The 18,499-nt window shown below is 37.6% G+C and overlaps 1 pseudogene; it reads right to left on the bottom strand.

Moving 5' to 3' along the window:
• Positions 1 to 5,931: 5,931 nt before the first annotated feature.
• Positions 5,932 to 12,706, bottom strand: LOC129399867 (rho GTPase-activating protein 20-like; annotated as a pseudogene).
• Positions 12,707 to 18,499: the final 5,793 nt, after the last annotated feature.

Below are 18,499 nucleotides of genomic sequence, written 5' to 3'. Positions count from 1 at the left end.
AGCACATGACTCATAAAGCACAATGATCTAATTATGTACTATATATCTTATTGTTTATAACATTTCTTTAGAGAGTTGGCAGTAGGATGAATGCTACTATAAATTTTAGTGTCGAGTTTTCATATGTGTTCTGTGTCATTATACCTTTTCCAGTATAATAGGTTATGCTCTTCTTGTTAGAGATATTCTATAAGCCAGAGTTTTCTAGTTAAGTGCTGTCTCATTCAGAAAATGGAATCCATGTCTTATAGCTCCTATTTGGTACAAAATATCAGACTAGATCATTTAACAGTTCCTGATTCTAACTACTGAATGCCTGTGACATGCTCCAAGTAATTGAACTGTTTCTATTTTTCTCAGTTAATGATAATGCCACGCACTCTACATTTATCCAAACTGCTAAGGATAATCATAATGCATGCCAGCAACAAGTGTGTAGATGTTAATGGGTTGGTAAAATAGTTTGCTAAAAACCATTTTGAAATTACATCTAGATTAATTATGATTAGAAAAATTGGCTTACACTGTTAATGATGAATATAATGAACTATTAAAGATGTTAAGCCATAATAATGCTCACCTAAAAACTACATAAAGTTATTCCAATGTTTCTTCAATAAAAAGTAAAAAAATAATAAAAATACATTTAAAAGGTTTTATTTGTCATCTGAGTTTGTCAGCCACAGTCATTGTTTTTTTAGATCTCAGATTGGAAGGTGAATCTTTAATTCTCTGCTTAACATGGGGTTAAGTATTATGTCCAATAAGAACTGTCCCTTACCTGCCCCCCACCCTTCACCCCCCACTTCTGCATTGCAAAGCTGTGACAGCTTCTTCTGGCAATTCTAGTGCACAGTGATTTCAAGATAATGTTTAGTTTGAAAACTGTTGTTCTTCCTGCCTGGTGAGTGATGAAACTTGGGCATGTTGCTTCCTGCTGTTGTTGCATTGCTTCCAAAGAACATTGTAATTGTAAATAAAAGAAGGATTAATGAAATGGTGAAATCTGCATCTCATTTTAGGGATTACTTTTTCAAACTCACTCCTTGTTCCAAAAGCTTAATTTTCCCTTTTGACACTTTGTTGATAGAGCATTAGTATGTGACACAGTCAAAAAACATAATCAGCTTTGAGTTGACTGAAAATAACTCTATAATAGATTTTTAGAAAATGACTGAAATACTCTGGACTTCATTTTATGCCTTTGTAATATTTTGTAATAAATGTATTGCTTTTTAAAGATGGCACAATACTATAAGGCAGGAGGGATAACAGGAAAGAAAAGCTGATTTGGTTGTTCAGTTCTAAATTTTAAGAGCTGTGAGATTTTGCTTGGGCATTTTGTTTGGATTACTTAGTCTCAGACTCAGTTATTCAATGGGAAATATAATTAATATTACTCTGTGTGCTTGTTCTGATGATTGAGTCAGACATTCCACATAAAAGATTAGGCACAGTGTTTGGTACAAATTCATACTCATTTACAGTTGGATATTATTGTTAATTCTTACTAAATACAATGCAGATTGATATATAAAATACTCCATTATTATTGAGCAAACAGGAACCTCAGCAGGTATACTGTTTAGGTAATAATTATAGTTAATCTTTTTTCTTCATGTCTTTATTATTTAATATGTTCTGAGAAGATATTACTGACAGGAAATCTCTTTAGGCATTACATTATGACAGAGATAATTCATATTTGGACTCTTGTACCATTTTACTTCAGTGGCTTCTGTATAAGTTTTCTTAAATTGAATTGTCCTTTTTTATTTTCAACTGTATATCAGGTTGCTATCTAGTTCCAGTATCTATTAGTCAAGAGCTACCCAATTTGTTTTGTTCTGATAGATGAGGACGTTTAGAATTCAGTATCAGTTTTTTTTTTAATCTGGGATATATAAATTGTGGAAAATATACGATAACGTATTTCATTACTAGTGTAGGCCTGATTATAGCTATAATAATTAGGGCATTACCTTTTTTTTCCTAGATAATGAACACAGTTTAAGAAAAATCTTTTTCTTGAGCAATGGGTAAGATTTTATTTATTTTCAATTTTTATTGAGGTATCATGATTTGCAATGCGGTTACTGTTAGCTTTGTTGTTCTAACACCATACCTACCACAAAAGTGTCTGCTTCCCTTCATCATTGTCTCATCCCAGGTAAGCTTAGTTCTATAGACCGGTTCTATTTTCTATGGTCTTGGGCCATTTGCTGCTCCCTTCCTCTGTTTCTTTATATCCCAGCAAGCACTGAGAGTTATACTCTAGTTGTGGTGCTAATAAACAGACATCCTAGCTGTAGTGCTTTGTGGGGTTTGATGCTGTGCTCATACATGTGCTTGGAGAGGGTCATACCCTTTAGTTGAAATACTTGCACACAAATCAGCTGAACATTGTATTGCTGAGATCTGAAGCTATCAGAGCTGCCAGGCACAAACAGCAGAGTTGCCAGAATCACACCTGGCACATACAGAGGTGCCAGAGATTAAATTTATAGTCTAACCTTTGCAAGCCAGGTATTTGAGTCACTGAGCCATCTCCCAGCTCCCAAGGGATGTAGATTAAATTTTGCACAGTGTAGAGTATGTGTATATAACACAATGCAAAAAGTGAGGATTTTGAATTTCAAAGTACATCTTTAATTTTCCCATTTCTCACAGTATCTCTGTGTGTGTTATAATGGCAAGATACCATAGCATAGAAACTGACAGTATTTTCAATTAATGTAGGAGTAGAAATACAAATAAGATAGCTATTGATTTATATACAAAGAGGCACACACTCCATAAATACAGAAACTTACATGCATTTTTATATGCAAAACATTTTTTCTTTTGGTAAGGGGGGGTGAATTCCAATCAACTAATCTAGTGAGAGCTGTGACAAAACTACAAAGAAATGCACTTGAATTTAGTAATTCCACCACCTTATGTTTAAAGAGTTATCTCTCATATCATTGGCTCTCCAGTTTCTCTCTCTCTCTCTCTCTCTCTCTCTCTCTCTCTCTCTTTCTCTCTTTAGGAAGAGATATAGTATTTGATATAGTATTTGAAATACAAGGTCAGAAGAGCACGTTATCACTATTGATTGCCCTCAAAAACCACCCAAATTCAGTTGATAGATAGATAGATAGATAGATAGATAGATAGATAGATAGATAGATAGATAGATATGGACCCCATTTAGTTTTTGGTGCCAGGGATATTGAATCCAGAGGTTTTCATATATGTAAATAACTTGCTTTCCTACTGCAAACTGTCACATTTCCAGCCCCAAGATTAAAAAAAAATCATTAAACATTATTTTGGAAATGCTGCCAAACAATTTGAATGGCCTCATTTTAGCTTTTAAGTTGTGCTGTGGATTTGATTTTATTTTTTTGGGAGGAGTGGGGAATGTTGCAGTTAGTGATGCTTAAGGGCTGCTCCCACCTCAGAGCTCATGAGATGGATTCAACAGTGCCTAGGGATAGAACAGTACTGGATATTAAATGTGGGGTGTCTTTGATGCTCTGTTGATTCCAAAGGTACTCTGGTGGTACTTGGGGTCCTACAGAGCTGTATCCAGCTGTATCCAAGGTCATGTGGTGCCATGGATCAAATTAGGAAGGCATACAAATTAGGAAAATACCTTAACCCCTTAGTATGTCTCTGACACCCTCCCCAACCAACTGCGTTTTTTAAACCCATTTTACTGACTTCCTCATGGTAACCACTCATTCGGTATTAAGTTTTGAAAGTATATTTTTTGCTTTATTTTGCTATTTTGTTTCTTGATATACCAGATAGAAGCTAAATCATGCAATTTGCCTATATTCATCTAGATTAATGTCACTTAGTTAACGAATGATTAATTAATCACTAAGTTTAATGCTATCTAAGTCTATCTATGTTGTTGTAAGCCAGGCTTTTCCTCTTGGTTTGTTTTATGGTTCTTCCACTCTTTTATTTCCAAAGTGGCCATCAGGTCTCTCCTGATAGTCATTGAAATGACAAGTGTTTGTATTTTCTTAAGTCAAGTTTCACATTATTTCTCCCAAACTATTCATATTTTATCAATTATAGTCCTTAATTGTTTTATTTTATGTCATTAACATTTTCTCTGGTGTGCCAGTATATCTTTTATTAATTCTATAATTTTTAGGCCTTGATGGTGAGTATAAAGGGATACAATTAGTATGGGATGCATACATTCCTTTACTCTAGTTACTCATTACAAGTTGCTTTCTTTGCTAGCACTTTACTAGAATTTTTCAACAAAGCATACAAGACAAATCCTATAATCTTAAAGGTGAATTCTTCCAAACATGTAGGTGTTGAACATTCTCACTCTACTTATTTTTAACAAAGTTTCATCATTACTCAAGTTGCTCATCTCATTGCCACAATCATCCTCTTATGTGAATAATTGGTCTTTGATTAAATTTTCACCCCTAGAAGCACATGCCCTGAGAGTTTGTGAGTGAGGGCTGTGAACTTTGTGTTCAGAGTGTCATTAAACTGATGGTTTGTGTGTGTGTGGTGGGGGCATTGTCTTTCTTGGGGCCAAGTGCTAGCAAAGCCAGAATCATTGTCCCCTCTCTTTCCATAGGCCTTCAGGGACACTCCACAGAGCCACAGTGGCCTTCCAGGGCTTCCTGTGGTGGACTGGAACTTGTATTGCCAGAGCAATTGAGCAAATGCAATTGAGCAAAAAGTCAGGTAGCTTCCTGGCTCCTCTTTTTTCTCCCTTGTTTTAACCCTACCACCCCCTTTCTAGATGCCTGGTGTTCTGCTCAGAGACCAGTTTCTCCAAGCTGGTTCAAACCACTTTTCAGCCTCATGCTGGCCAATATAGAGGCACCTGCCAGTCAGAAGGAATGCCGTTGACTCCTGGAATTGTTGAAGGAATTTTCCGTGGATGCTGGGGAGCAGTCTGGCTGTGTGTATGGCCAAGGACTTGTTTCCTGTATAATCTATTGTTGATATGTAATCAATGACATCCCAGCACTAGTTTTTGGAAAAAGCCCTGGAAAGGTATTTCTCACTAGCAAGCGAGCTCTTCCTGATATTTAGGTTGTTTGTGTTTTGTTTTTGTTTCGGTTTTAAACTTTTGTTTTGTTTTGTTTTGTTTTGGGGTCATGTTTGGCAGGACCTTATTCCTGGCCCTGCACTCAGGAGAACTCTGGGGATCCCACTGGGTGCGAGAATCTAAAACTGGTTGGTTGCTTGCAAGGCAAACGTCCTAACTGCTGTACAATAGATCTCCCGGGCACATGGTATTCTTCTTAGGGGTTCTCAGGCTTGTGACCTAATTTGTATTTCCTACTTCCTCTAAAAGCAAGTTTTGTTTTAGACAGTCCATGTCTTTTTGTGGGACAGCTGGATTGGAGGGATTTTTTTTTCTTTTGGTAGAATTGTTTCAGATAGGAGGAGAGCTTTAAACTAAGGTTTGTGGGGTGGGATAGGAGCAGCTGCTCCAGTAGGTGCCTGGTAGAGCCAGTGTAGCGGTTGTGGGCTGAGGGCTCGGTGTGCCCATGCCTACTGATGTGGACTCTATGGAAGCCCGACCACCCAGGCATCCTTTGTGAGGACACTGTGTCAGCAATTGCATCTGAGCAGGGCCTCAGCCCACGGGAACGGGAACTCGCTCTGGGAGTCCCAGACTGGGATCTGACTAGGTTCCCCCACCCCAAGTTCTATGACGAGGTTGCCCAGGGCATGCCATGACACTTGCTACCCCAGAGAATACTGGCAGTTTTCAGGCACCATTTCCCAGGACCGTTTTTCGGGACCATTTATTTTATGGGACCGTTTTCCTCAAGACCAAGGTCCACATCTCGGGCCGCCTCTGAGAATGATGCTGGTGCCCGGCGCCCTTGGGCTTCTCAGTTGTCAAGGTGAGGAAGGTTTCGGGAAAAAAATGAGCCCACTGACCAGTCATCATGATGTGGGGCCATCTCTATATCGTCTTTGGAGTACAGTGAACTGAAATCTCTCATCATCAACAGGCTTGTCTACGTGGTATCGGGGCTGCAGTGACCGAAAGGCTGAACCCCAGTTTCCACTGCCCATCCCCAGCTTCTTGATCAAGTCGCTTTGTGGCGCTTCCAGAGCAGAGAAATCCTCAAGTTCATTTTTCAAAATTGTCACTGGAAGAGTGAGTCATTTAAGTGGATGCAGGAATCTGGGATAGTCTCTTTGTTTTCAGACATCTTAGAAACATTTCAGAAGACGGAAAAGATTTCTTCTCCAAATATTCTATAGCAGCATTCAATTAGAATTTGTAGAAGAAATGGAACCTTTTTTTTTGTAAATTCATTTCCAAATTCTGGGGTTGAAGGAGTAGGATGTCACAGAATACTTGGTGCAATACATATGGCTAAATTAAATGCATTCATTTGACTCACTGAAGAATTCTGATTGATGCAAACAGGACTCTAAATGGATATTTTATAAAGACAACATTTGCTCTGGGAAGCTGATCTAATCGCCTTTGACTTGTGCTTTCTTCATAACTTCTACAGTCCATTATGCAGAGGGACCCAGTGTCATAAAGATGAAAAGATGCTTCCAGAAGGTGCCAGAGCCATACTACAGCATGTCCAGAGCACCTGACATGGGTTCAATCCCTGATACTCCATATGAACTCCCTAGACCACTAAGAGTGATCCTGGAGTGCAGACAGGAATGAAGATGGGTGTGACCTGGAAAACCAATTAAAAAAATGCTTCCAGGCATGTTATGCAGAAAATCCTCAAATACAGAGGTGACAACGAAGAGGGATTCACAGTCGAAAACTACTTTATTTCCACTCCTGAATTTATTTTTCAGCTCCCTACAAACTTCTACACTTGCTGACTGTCTGAAGATACTTTTGGTAAGAGGTCATCTCTCATGGAGGAGGAAGAGTATATCCCGAGCCAGTGTTGGCAGACTGTCATTCTCACAAATACTTGGCAAAAGAAAAATGCCAAGAAATTGTCCTGAGAGAGGAAATATTAGTGAAATGGGCATGTTATTAGGATGGGTGCTAGACCTATTGGGTCAAAAGACCCAGTATGATTAATCTCCATTTAAAATTCTTGTGACCTGAGTTATTTAATGATGGGGCAGTAGCCAGGCAGCTGGACTTGAGGATGAACTGACACTGCATCTCCCAGGACAGCTGTTCTATAAGAAAGGACTCCTGGAGACTAGAAAATATGATAGTGTCCTGAGACCCCTTGGTTAGACAACCAGTGTTATCTTGGTGGTGATTCATTTTTATCCTATAGTTATGATCAAGAAGAGGACATAGTGCTGCCTCTGCCAGAATTTACCCATAACCAGTAAAATATCTCTCAGAGCCAGTTATTCAAAGCACTATTAGGGATATGTTGTCACTTGTATCACTTGTCATCCCGTTGGTCTTAGATTTGTTAGAGTGGGGGCCAGTAATGCTTCCATTCATCCCTGTTGCATGCTAGAGTAACTCAATGATATTGGCTGGATTCTGGAACACAAAGTGCCTCAAACCATTCATTCAGGGTTTTGACGAAGAAGTCTGACCATCTCATAGGTAGGTGGCCATTCGGTCTTTTGACGTCCTGTGGAATCCAGTTGGTAACAGCTCTAGTCCAGCGGTTGTCTCTAAATTGCATTATGTGTCGGCCCATCTGATTTTCAACGCCCTGGCAAAGGAGACAGTGTCCCTGATTCTTCATCATTGACGAAGGTTGGAACTCCAGATTCCTTCTCTCACTTCAGTGAAATGTGATATTCCAAGCATAGCTCTTTTGATTCCTCTTAGGGATACCCAAATAGCATTCTTGTCCTGTTTTCATAGGGCCCAGGTCTCTGAGGCATATGTTAGTGCAGGAAGAACAGTGGAGTCGAAAAGATGTGCCCAGAGCCAGAGGTTCTTCATCCTCTTAACAACTTCTTCAACACTTTTGAAGGTGTTCCACGCTGCTCTCTTCCTCCTGCACAGTTCTGGCACCAAGTCATTCCTCATATTGAGTTCTTGACCCACATACACATGATTGCTGAATTCGGAGACATTTGTTCCATTGAGAGCAAATGGAACATCAGGGACTAGTTCATCTTTCATGAACACTGTCTTGGTGAGATTTAGCGGCAGTCCGACCTTTTCACACTAGGGATATGTTAATAACTTCACTCACTGTATCTGAGTTCATTACTGTTACAGTTTTAGAATAGGCACAATTCTCAATGTCTTTCATGTAGATTTTGAGTGGTATGTTTGTTGGATAGTCCTTTCTCTAAAATGACATACCTTTAATAGAGAGTCATTTGACCGGGGGTGCTGAACATGGCCAAAATGTTAACTGTGGGCTAGCCCAATGCAAAAGATTTTATGACATGGGTATTCCATTTCCTAAAGCACCTGACAATCACCAGGTTAATTTTATTTTATTTTTAATCTTAAACTGGTGGCTATAGTTGATTTTGGCCACAATCAGGAAGCTGTTGTATAAAAAATTATTCTGCTCCTGTATTTGTAGGCCTCTTTTGAGTTTACCTGGCTATCAATCAATAGGGTTCAGTTAGAGTACATTAAAGATGACATAAAGGTGTACAGATCCATGCTGGTAGAGGGACTCTTCCATTTATTCTGGTCTTAATATGATTTCTTTTTACCTGGCACTAAGCTATTTTTTGGAGTGTCTAATCCAAGATGGTTAACTACTCCTTTCTGCTAATGTTTTCATTTTGCCGAACATTTACTATCTGCATGTCTTCCAGAGGGCAAGCATAATAATAATAATAATCACCTTCTTGTTGATTATTATTGTATCCTAATCCCAAGCACCTGAAGCAGTATTTGTTGGTTAAATTAATGAGACACACAAAGGATCTGGGAACCTAGATGGCCAGACTGGAGGTGTTTCTTTCACCCAGAGTTCTGTGCAGTCCCGAATGCTGCTTTTTGAGGTCCATTTATTTCTTTTAAAAAGAATTGAACAGTATTCATCGTATCTATATACCACATCTCTATCCCATTATCTGCTGTGGGCACTTAGTTGTTCCTAAAAATGTTTGGCACCTAAACTATATAGACTTCATCTATACTAATCATATGATATATTACATTAATCTCAAACTATTCTTGGTCTCTTTCATTTATGCCTAAATGCTGGGTAAAGTCCAGGTTCACTACTAGTTTGATGGCTAAGGGGTTACTTGGGTCACCCTAACACTTGATGAGGCAGAACTGGCTTCTGACACACCTAATAGATAAGTGCTGAGAATTGTCTGGGAAGACAACACTTAGACATAGACCTTTAACTATGTTCACAGTTGGGAACCCCACAACCTATAGCACTAGCCTCCATTAAAATTCTCCTTGCCTTTTTTTCTTACTCCTCCTGAATGGAAGACTAAGGAAGGGAAGGAGCAAAGAGAGTCAGTCTTAATATGCTTTCTGAATTCAACAAACTTCTGGCATCCTTTTATGTATTCCATTTTGTTTGGTAACTCTAGAGTATTCTCACCAAATACTCTTTGGTGGGCAGGATTTCCAAGCAGTGCCCAGAAGGTCCAGTGGCCCCACTAGTGACTCTTGGGCAGTAATGATTGCAGTTTATTTCAAGGGCCAAAGGATGTCCTGCTGCTCAGTCCCTGCAGTGCTTGGGATATCCAGTCTCCCTGGAAGTGTTACGGGTCTCCAGGGATGAACCTGGCAATGTTCAGGGGATCATGTGGTGTTGGGAACCAAATCTGAGTCAGGCACATGCTAGGCAGGTGCTCTAACGTTAATCTCCTGTCCCCCAAAGTGTTCTGGTATATTTGATGTCGCATGTTTATCATAATGGTTTTGATATATAAAGCCAATCTTTCAGATCTTTGATAAAGACACATCATTTTATAAAAAAAGGGAAAAATAAAAAGCTGTATATCCTCGTCTAAATACTGCATATTTCTTGCCTTATTTTTATTCCCCTACTACTTGGTATTATAAAACTGAGAAGATCCCACATTGTTCATATTTATCTCTCACGCATGAGTTTGTACCCTAGATCCTAGAATAAAATTTATTATCTGTTTTGGATACATACAGAGATATCTTTATGGTCTTGGAATGTATTGTTACCTCTCAGGATAATAAATCAAAGGGCCTAACTGAAAGCTCTTAAAATAACTGAATAACCAAGTTTTTGAGCCACTAACAAGAATATGCAATTTATCACTTAAATGATACATGCCACAGCAGGTAAGAATTTGTGAATGATGTGCTATTGCCCTCTTTTTTTAAATTTATTTTTAGTTTTATCTGAGTAAATCACTAGGAAAGGGAATATAAAGAGGAGGATATAGAAACAAAATAAAAAGAGAAAGATTTTTACTGATTTAAGAAGATGACATTATTTATAGAGCTAAAAGGGATATTCAGGCATTAGCTCTCTATATTATATCACTATGACTATGCTAAAATTGTTGCTTTAACCAAGCAGCAAGAAGAAAATGTGAACTGCTATTAATAAAATGTGTCTCAAGTCTGTTTCAATGCATAAAATATTCACCTAGACCAATTGTTCTCAAATTTTAATTTGCATATTTATCAATGTAAGACTATTTAAAATCGAGATTATCATACTTCCTCTCAAGATTCAGAATCATTTCTTGGGTGGAATCCAAAAGTCTCATCTCTCTAACATCCCACAATAACAGGGACTAGATAATCTGTAAAGGAAACAACCCAAAGGTTCGATCGATAAATGTGAGCTGATGGCATGGGAGTATGTGTGCAGGAGGGTGTGCGGGAGAATGTGTGTGTGTGTGTGTGTGTGGTGATAATGGTAGAGAGATCCTGGCACTTTGGTTGTAGAAATGGTATAGTAGTGATGAAAGGATAAGACAATATTGTGCTATTGTAGTAAAAAACATAAAGGAAGCAAGGGGGAGGGTGTGTGTGTGTGTGTGTGTGTGTGTGTGTGTGTGTGTGTGTGTGTGCGTGCATGCATGCATGTGTGTGTGTGTGTGTGACAGAGAGAGTTGTGGTGATAACAGTGGAGAGATCTTAGCACTCTGGTGGTGGGCATGATATAGTAGCAATGGAAGGATAAGACAATATTGTGCTATTGTAGTAAAAAAAATAAAGCACAGAAAACAAAAAAATAGCATCCCATGAAATTTAGATGTGTGTATGTAGCATATGCTTCCTCTGAGGCTTGCCAGAAGTTTGGAACATCTGAAGAAAAAGACAGTTTTGATGCTCTTAACAACATGTAAGTAACTGCTATAAGATAGTATTAGTTTAGAGTTTAGTACCATCTCTCATTTTGCACTAAACTCTTGGTGTTGTGATTGCTTGAAAAATTTTGCTGAAATTTTTAGGAGTCTTTACTATTCCTGTTGAATAAGGGGATAGGAGTTGTGCATTTATTGGCTCAAAACATATCGTGATTGCATTAAGCAAGAAAAGAACTCTCTTCAATATTCTCTTCAAGATCATAGAATTCTTTGGAGCATGAAGATCAGTTGAGGAAAAGCTGCAGCAGTTAAAGCAGCTGTGAGTGGGACTGGGGACCCCACGAAAAGAAAGATCCACTGGGACATTTTCTTACAGCAAGACTTTAGATCACATTCTGTGACTGTGGCCCTTGACACTGACAAGTCTATTACTTGTTCAAGGGTTAGAGAATGAAGAGAGGATGGAGAAATAGTAGGTGGGAGGATCAGGTTCACTTTCTTTTTTTTTCTTTCAAAATTTCTTTACTAGGCAGTAGATGACTGAAATGTTTATATATAAATTATTCATTTGTATCACTTGTCATCCCATTGAACATCAATTTGCTCGAGCGGCGCCAGTAACGTTTCTATTTGTCCCTGCCTCGTGCTAGTATAGCCCAATGATCAGGTTCACTTTCTAGCATTACGTGGAGCCTAGAAAAGCTCTGGAAGCACCAATGGAACAAAGAAACAAAACCATAACCAAAAAAGTTGGAGAGAGTGTTTCTTCTTTGTTCTCCATTCCTGGTTGGTGCTAAAGCTAAGAGAAAAACCCTAAAAGCAAATCTCTGAGACTATTTTGTCACTATACACTAACCCCTAAAGAGTTCCTGATCTCTGCGTTTTTATTTCACAAAATGATGTGATGAAGAAGTATAGTATTAACTATGTCCTCTATTATATGTTCCTATTAGTATAGCCAACAGGAAATGTCAAAGGTCATCTGTGTTCAGAAACACAACTTTCATTATTATTCTTGAAATCAAAATGTAGTGTTTGTCTTCTTTTAAAACATATACTCGGAGACTGGAGCGATAGCACAGTGGGTAGTGTGTTTGTCTTGAACTTGGCCAACCCAGGTTCGACTCCCAGCATCCCATATAGTTCTCCGAGTACTGCCAGGAGTAATTCCTGAATGCATGAGCCAGGAGTATCCTCTGTGCATTGTTGGGTGTGACCCATAAATCAAAAAATATCACAAAACATACACTCATGCAAATTTTTAAAAATTTCATCCACATGGTATCAGTGATATATAATACACAAAATGCTCAATGTTATTTCAAATAGCTATATTACTAGAAAAAAGACATTCTGTTATTTTATGTACTACTTTAATGTATAAGTATGTATAAGAAGCTACATGTAGACTGAAGTTATAAAGTGATTGTATACTTTTATGTGATTTTCTGACTTTAAAGTTATTTTCTGCTTATTTATTTATTATATGTGAATCAATTTGTTAACTTACAGAAGGAGCCATTGTTAATATAATAGAAAGTTTGTTGCTCATTTGTTAAACAGGAACTCTTTTTAATGTCTTTCTAAAACTTCTGAAATGTTTTTCTGATATATTTATACAATATTATCTTAGTCTATATATAGTAGATCCATAAAACAATTGAATATGCTTTACTTAATCAAGAACTGAAAGTTCTGGGCCAGAGCCATAGCTCAAGATGAGCTGTTGTTTTGTTAAGTAATAGCTTTACATATAGGGAATCTGGGTTCAATTCCAAGCACCACATGAATCCTTAAGAATGGCTAGGTGAGGGGCTTGAATGATAGCACAGCGGGTAGGGCGTTTGCCTTGCATGCGGCCGACCCGGGTTCGATTCCCAGCATCCCATATGGTCCCCTGAGCACCGCCAGGGGTGATTCCTGAGTGCATGAGCCAGGAGTGACTCCTGTGCATTGCTGGGTGTGACCCAAAAAGCAAAAAAAAAAAAAAAGAATGGCTAGGTGCAATCTTGGAGCACTGCCAGGTATCACCCAAGGTCCTTGCCCACAGTCCCCACAAACAACTAGAAGTTCTGTCAGATTTCTGTTTGACTTTATTCTGAAAAATAAATACTTCCTAAGGATTCTTGCTTATACTTTAAGGTCCAGAGTTTTACCATGTGGTCACAATTAAGAATATGGTGAGCTCAGGATTTGTTTTTTTTGTTTGTTTCTTTGTTTGATTTTATTATTTTGGGGCAACGCCCAGTGATGGTCAGGAATTACTCCTAGCTATGTGCTCGGGGGTCAATGCTGGTTGTGGTGCTCACGGATTATTTGCACTGCCAACAATTCAAATGAGTCTGCCTTAACCCTTGTACTATCTCTCTGTCTTGGCTCTCATTGTTTTGGACAGGTATTGAATGTGTCAATGCACTAAATTCACCACACTGATAATGGTGAAGAACATTCATAAAAGAAAATGAATAGGTGAGGGGGTGGAGGGTTTAGCATGGAGAGAGAGAAGAAGTGGGCGGGAGAGAAGCTTAATTCAAAGTCTAATCAGACAGAAGAGTGTTTGGGGGGTATTAATAAGTAAACAGTCACCATTTTGAAGACTTTATTAGGAAAATTATTTTCAGAAGGAAGGAATTGGGATTCTACTTAAGAGAATTTGGCAATATTTTATCAGCAGTTATAATTGTCTTTGATGATGGCATAAGGTGTTATTTTTAATATTTTAGAATATATATTTATAAATAAAACCCACAATTTTTTTGTGCATTGGTTTATTTTTCCTTTTTGTTTCTTCATCAATGTTTTGTTTTTATATTACACACTTGGGTGAAATTATCTCACACTTGTCTTTTTACTTCTGACTTTGCACAATCCTCTAGAGCCTCTTTCAGTTTGCTGCAAATGACATTTAACCATATTTATAGTTGAATAGTATTCCATTGTGCAAAAAAACCAGATGTTTATACAGCCATTTATTAGTAGACACTTCGCTCACTTACATATTTTCATCTATTGTAAATAATATAGTAAATATTGAGTGGATGTAACTTTTTGCTAGTACTTTCATATTTTTGTATAAGTATTCCCACACACAGAATTGTAGTGGTATCTCTATGATATCTCTATCTTCTTAAGGAAAATTCAAGTTTTTCTAAACTGGTTGTACCCTTTTCCATTCCCATCAACCATTGATGGGAATTTCTTTGTCTAATTTGAAGAAACAGCAAAAGGGAATAATAAATCATGCATTATGGCAGTGGTTAGAGCAATACAATCAAACATATATCTATCTATACTTAGAATTAAAATTAAGATCAGCACATAATACAGTTATTTACTTTTAAAATTTTAGTCTTCATGCCTTATGCAACTTATACAATTGCCCTGATTATATTTCATAAGAAATTATAAAATATTAATCTAGTGAATTCAATGAGATATAATATAGCAACTTAAATTAGGTACTAAAATCAATGTTTGAAAATAAGAATGTTATTGGTCTTTACACATTCATTTATATATTTCCACCATTCTAGTATGTACAATTTTAAGTATATGCCAAAATCAAAAGTTGACACTAATAAACATAGCACTTAGATTCTGCCATTTCTACTATTTCTTTTCAGGATATCACTTTATCATATATTTGATTCTTTTTATTTTGTCACCAATTAATCTTTTTGGTTTCATTTTAAAATATATTGATGGCATTAGTATATTTCTCAGTACTTTAGCATTTAAGTCACTAAAAATAGTTCAGTATCTTTTATAGTTCTTTTCCTCTTGAGGTAAAATGAAACTTATAAATTGCATATAAATTAAGCTATGCTTTCTGAGTTTGAAAAATGCATACATCTTTGTAAACAAAATGACTGGTATTTTTCCAAAGTGGGCGATAGCACCTACTGGGGATACTGGAATGCCCGATGGGATAGTCATAGTTATGGGTACAATTGGGGAAGGTGATTTCTTTTCAGTTAAAGAAGGTAGATTGGAATGAAAAGATACTAGATTAGGGGGTTAGGCACTTGCCTTGCATGTAGCTGATTTCAGACTCAGTCCTTGGCACCACATATCACTGCCAAGTGTGATCCCTGAGCACAGAGCTAGGAGTAAACCCTAAAACCTTCCATCTGTGACCATGAAAATGAAACAAAACAACACCTAAACAAAAGATAGATTTCTAGGAGGCCACTGAATAATTTTTTTTTCTGAAAAGAGGGTGGTAGGTCAAATAAATTTGGAAACCTAATATAGACCATTGACTTAATTCCAGAAAGTTTTCTTGGATCTACTTCCTCTCTTTTCTCTCATGTCCTACCTAAGCAAGAGAATCATAATTAAATATTTCTAACTTATGCATCAGTTTTTCCTAAAACTCTTTGTATATTGAATAATTTATTTTTCATACCTTTATATATGACTTCATTTGGCAGAAGTTTTCTGAATTCATATATGTAGTGCCTATCAGAAATTAGTTTTTTTTATATCTACAAGTAGTTTTCATTCTATAAAAACAACACCAATTGCTTATTACATCTCTTTTATGGGCTGAAAAGATAGTACAGCTGACAAAACTGGGTATAGTCCCCAAAACAAGTTTGGTTGTTTTCATATTTCTGATAATAAATCTATAATGAATATTCTTGTGAAACTCTGTAGCTACATCTTTTAATTTTTTAAATATATACTAATAGGACTGTTTGTCTATAAAGTAAGTAAATATATTTTTGATATTCTGATGGGTATAAGGAATATACATTTATAAAAGAGACTTTTTATTTTTCTGCAGTAGAGAAATTTGGGGAATGTTGAACCTTACAGAATATTAGGAACCTCTATATTCCTAGATCACTTGATTTTTTAAAAATGTGAACTTTAAAAGTTGAATGTAATTGAATTGTCTCTATCCAAATTAGTTCTGAAAGTCTTCTTTCCATTACAGACTGAATCAACATAAATATGTTAATTCCTTTGTGTAACTACTGTGGTGCTCATGAGTTTGAGGTAGAAGAGGCAATGTAGAAAATTATCGAGAAAGAAATGCCCTAAGAGAGAATTAAAATGCTCAGGACTAACATTCTTTTGATTCTTGCTATTACCAGTTTCTCATAATAAGGTGATTTAGAATAACTAGTTCCAGTTGGTTACTGGAGCATGAACAATGAAGAGATCCCAGATCTCAATTTAACTTCTCTTTTCATTAAGGTCAAAACACCTTTAAATTCACATACCCCTTAGCTGTATAATGAGATGCTAATAATATAGGTGATGTATGAATAAGCCTGTAATACCAATACCCCTGTGGAAACTCTGCATCACACAGATCATACCACCTGCTTAGACTGTACCAAACTCTTCCAAACCTTTCACCAAGATTTTGAGGTGTAGTTAAGTCACTCCATGAAGCTCTTGACCTAGGACTGATGATATGGCTCAGTGTTCGAGCACTTGTCTTGCCTATGGGAGACTACAAGAATGGTTTTTGATTCCCTGACCACCTTGGTGAGAGACTGCTGAGCTTCAGGTCTGGAGTAGCCCCTGAGCAGTGCTGAATGTGTCCCTCAAGAAAATTAAAGCTGTTTGGAAACAAAAATACCTAAGTAGAACTGTGGCACTGTTGTCCAGTTATTCATTTATTTGCTTTAGCAGGCACCAGTAATGTCTCCATTAAAAAAACTTGTTACTGTTTTTGGCATATCGAATACACCACGCCAGGCTTTGTCTTGAGGTAACTTGCCGGGCTCTCCGAGAGGGACGGAGGAATCAAACCGGGGTTGGCCCCGTGCAAGGCAAATGCTCTACACGCTGTGCTATCGCTCCATACTTTGATTTCTCTTCAGATCATATAAAATGAAAATAAAATTTTAAAAATGAAAGAAAGAAAGAAAAAGGAAGGAAGGAAGGAAGGAAGGAAGGAAGAAAGAAAGAAAGAAAGAAAGAAAGAAAGAAAGAAAGAAAGAAAGAAAGAAAGAAAGAAAGAAAGAAAGAAAGAAAGAAAGAAAGAAAGGAAGAAAGAAAGAGAAATGCTTCCATTCCCATCTGTAGACATGTCCCATGAAACCCCCATGAACTCTTGCCCTGGCTCGCCCCACCCAGGAGCATCCCCATTCCTCGGTGGGGGCTACACCCCATGCGGGCTCCATCTGCGACCCCCTACTCTCATGCAGCATGTTCTGGGGAGGGGCCATGAGCTACAGCCTCTGTGGACTCTTACTCTGTGCTCTGAGTAAGTAGAACTACTCAAACTAAAGTCTTAGTTTGAATTTACCTATAAAATGGGAGGAATTACTTGTAAACAATATATCATTTGTAGGTTAGTATTCAAAATAAGTAATTAATGTAACACAATAGGAAAAAACCAAATCCAATTAAAAATGGACAAATGACATTAATAGGCATCTTTTTCACACATAAAAATGATTAGACATGTAAAGATGTTCACTATTGTGTAAAGCACTTACCTTACATGCTGCAGCCTTGGTTCAATTCCTGACACCAAAAATGGTTCCCACGAGTATCTTTAAATGTGATCCCTGAGCCTGGAGCTTGGAGTAAGTCCTGGGCACAGCCATGTGTGGCCATAAGCATCCCCTCCAAAAAAAAAAAAAAAGAAGTTGTCCAACCTCACTAATCAACAGAGAAATGTAAATCTAAACTGCAATATAATACCAGCTTTAATCTGTTATTACTTATTATAAAAATGAAAGAAATAATAAGTATTGATGATAGAGAGAAAATGGGATCCTTCTCTAATATTCTCTAAGACTAACACTGTAGCAGTCTTCCCATTGTTCATCGATTTGCTCCAGCAGGCACCAGGAACGTCTCCATTGTGAGACTTCTTGTTACTGTTTTTGGCATATCCAATAAGCCACAGGTAGCTTGCTAGGCTCTGCCATGTGGTTGGGATCTCTCAGTAGCTTGCCAGTCTCTCCAAGAGGGATGGAGGAAGCGAACCCAGGAGCGTCGAGTGCAAGGCAAACACCCTACCCGCTGTGCTGTTTTTGGCTTCAATGTCTGTCATCCTATTGATAGCCAGGGTTGATTCGGCTGATCTGGCTGGCTAGAAGGGTGTCCCCTTCCTCTCTTATGTCTTCATGTGCATCTCTCCTGAATCTTCGGGCTTGGTGGAAGAGACGGCCTTCCCCGAATAGAGACTGACCTGTATTCAGTAGAATTCAGTCGAGAGTACACAAGTAGCTGCACTCCCCTGCTAGAACCTCCAAACAAGCTAAAGGTATTTAATAATAATAATAATAATAATAATAATAATAATAATAATAACTCAGGATTGGAATTGTTATCATTTGAATGA

The sequence above is a fragment of the Sorex araneus genome, chromosome X (genome assembly GCF_027595985.1).
Source record: "Sorex araneus isolate mSorAra2 chromosome X, mSorAra2.pri, whole genome shotgun sequence".
In the NCBI taxonomy this organism is placed as follows: Eukaryota; Metazoa; Chordata; class Mammalia; order Eulipotyphla; family Soricidae; genus Sorex; species Sorex araneus.
The sequence above is the reverse complement of the archived record's forward strand: the minus strand, read 5'-3'. Positions and strand labels throughout refer to the sequence as shown.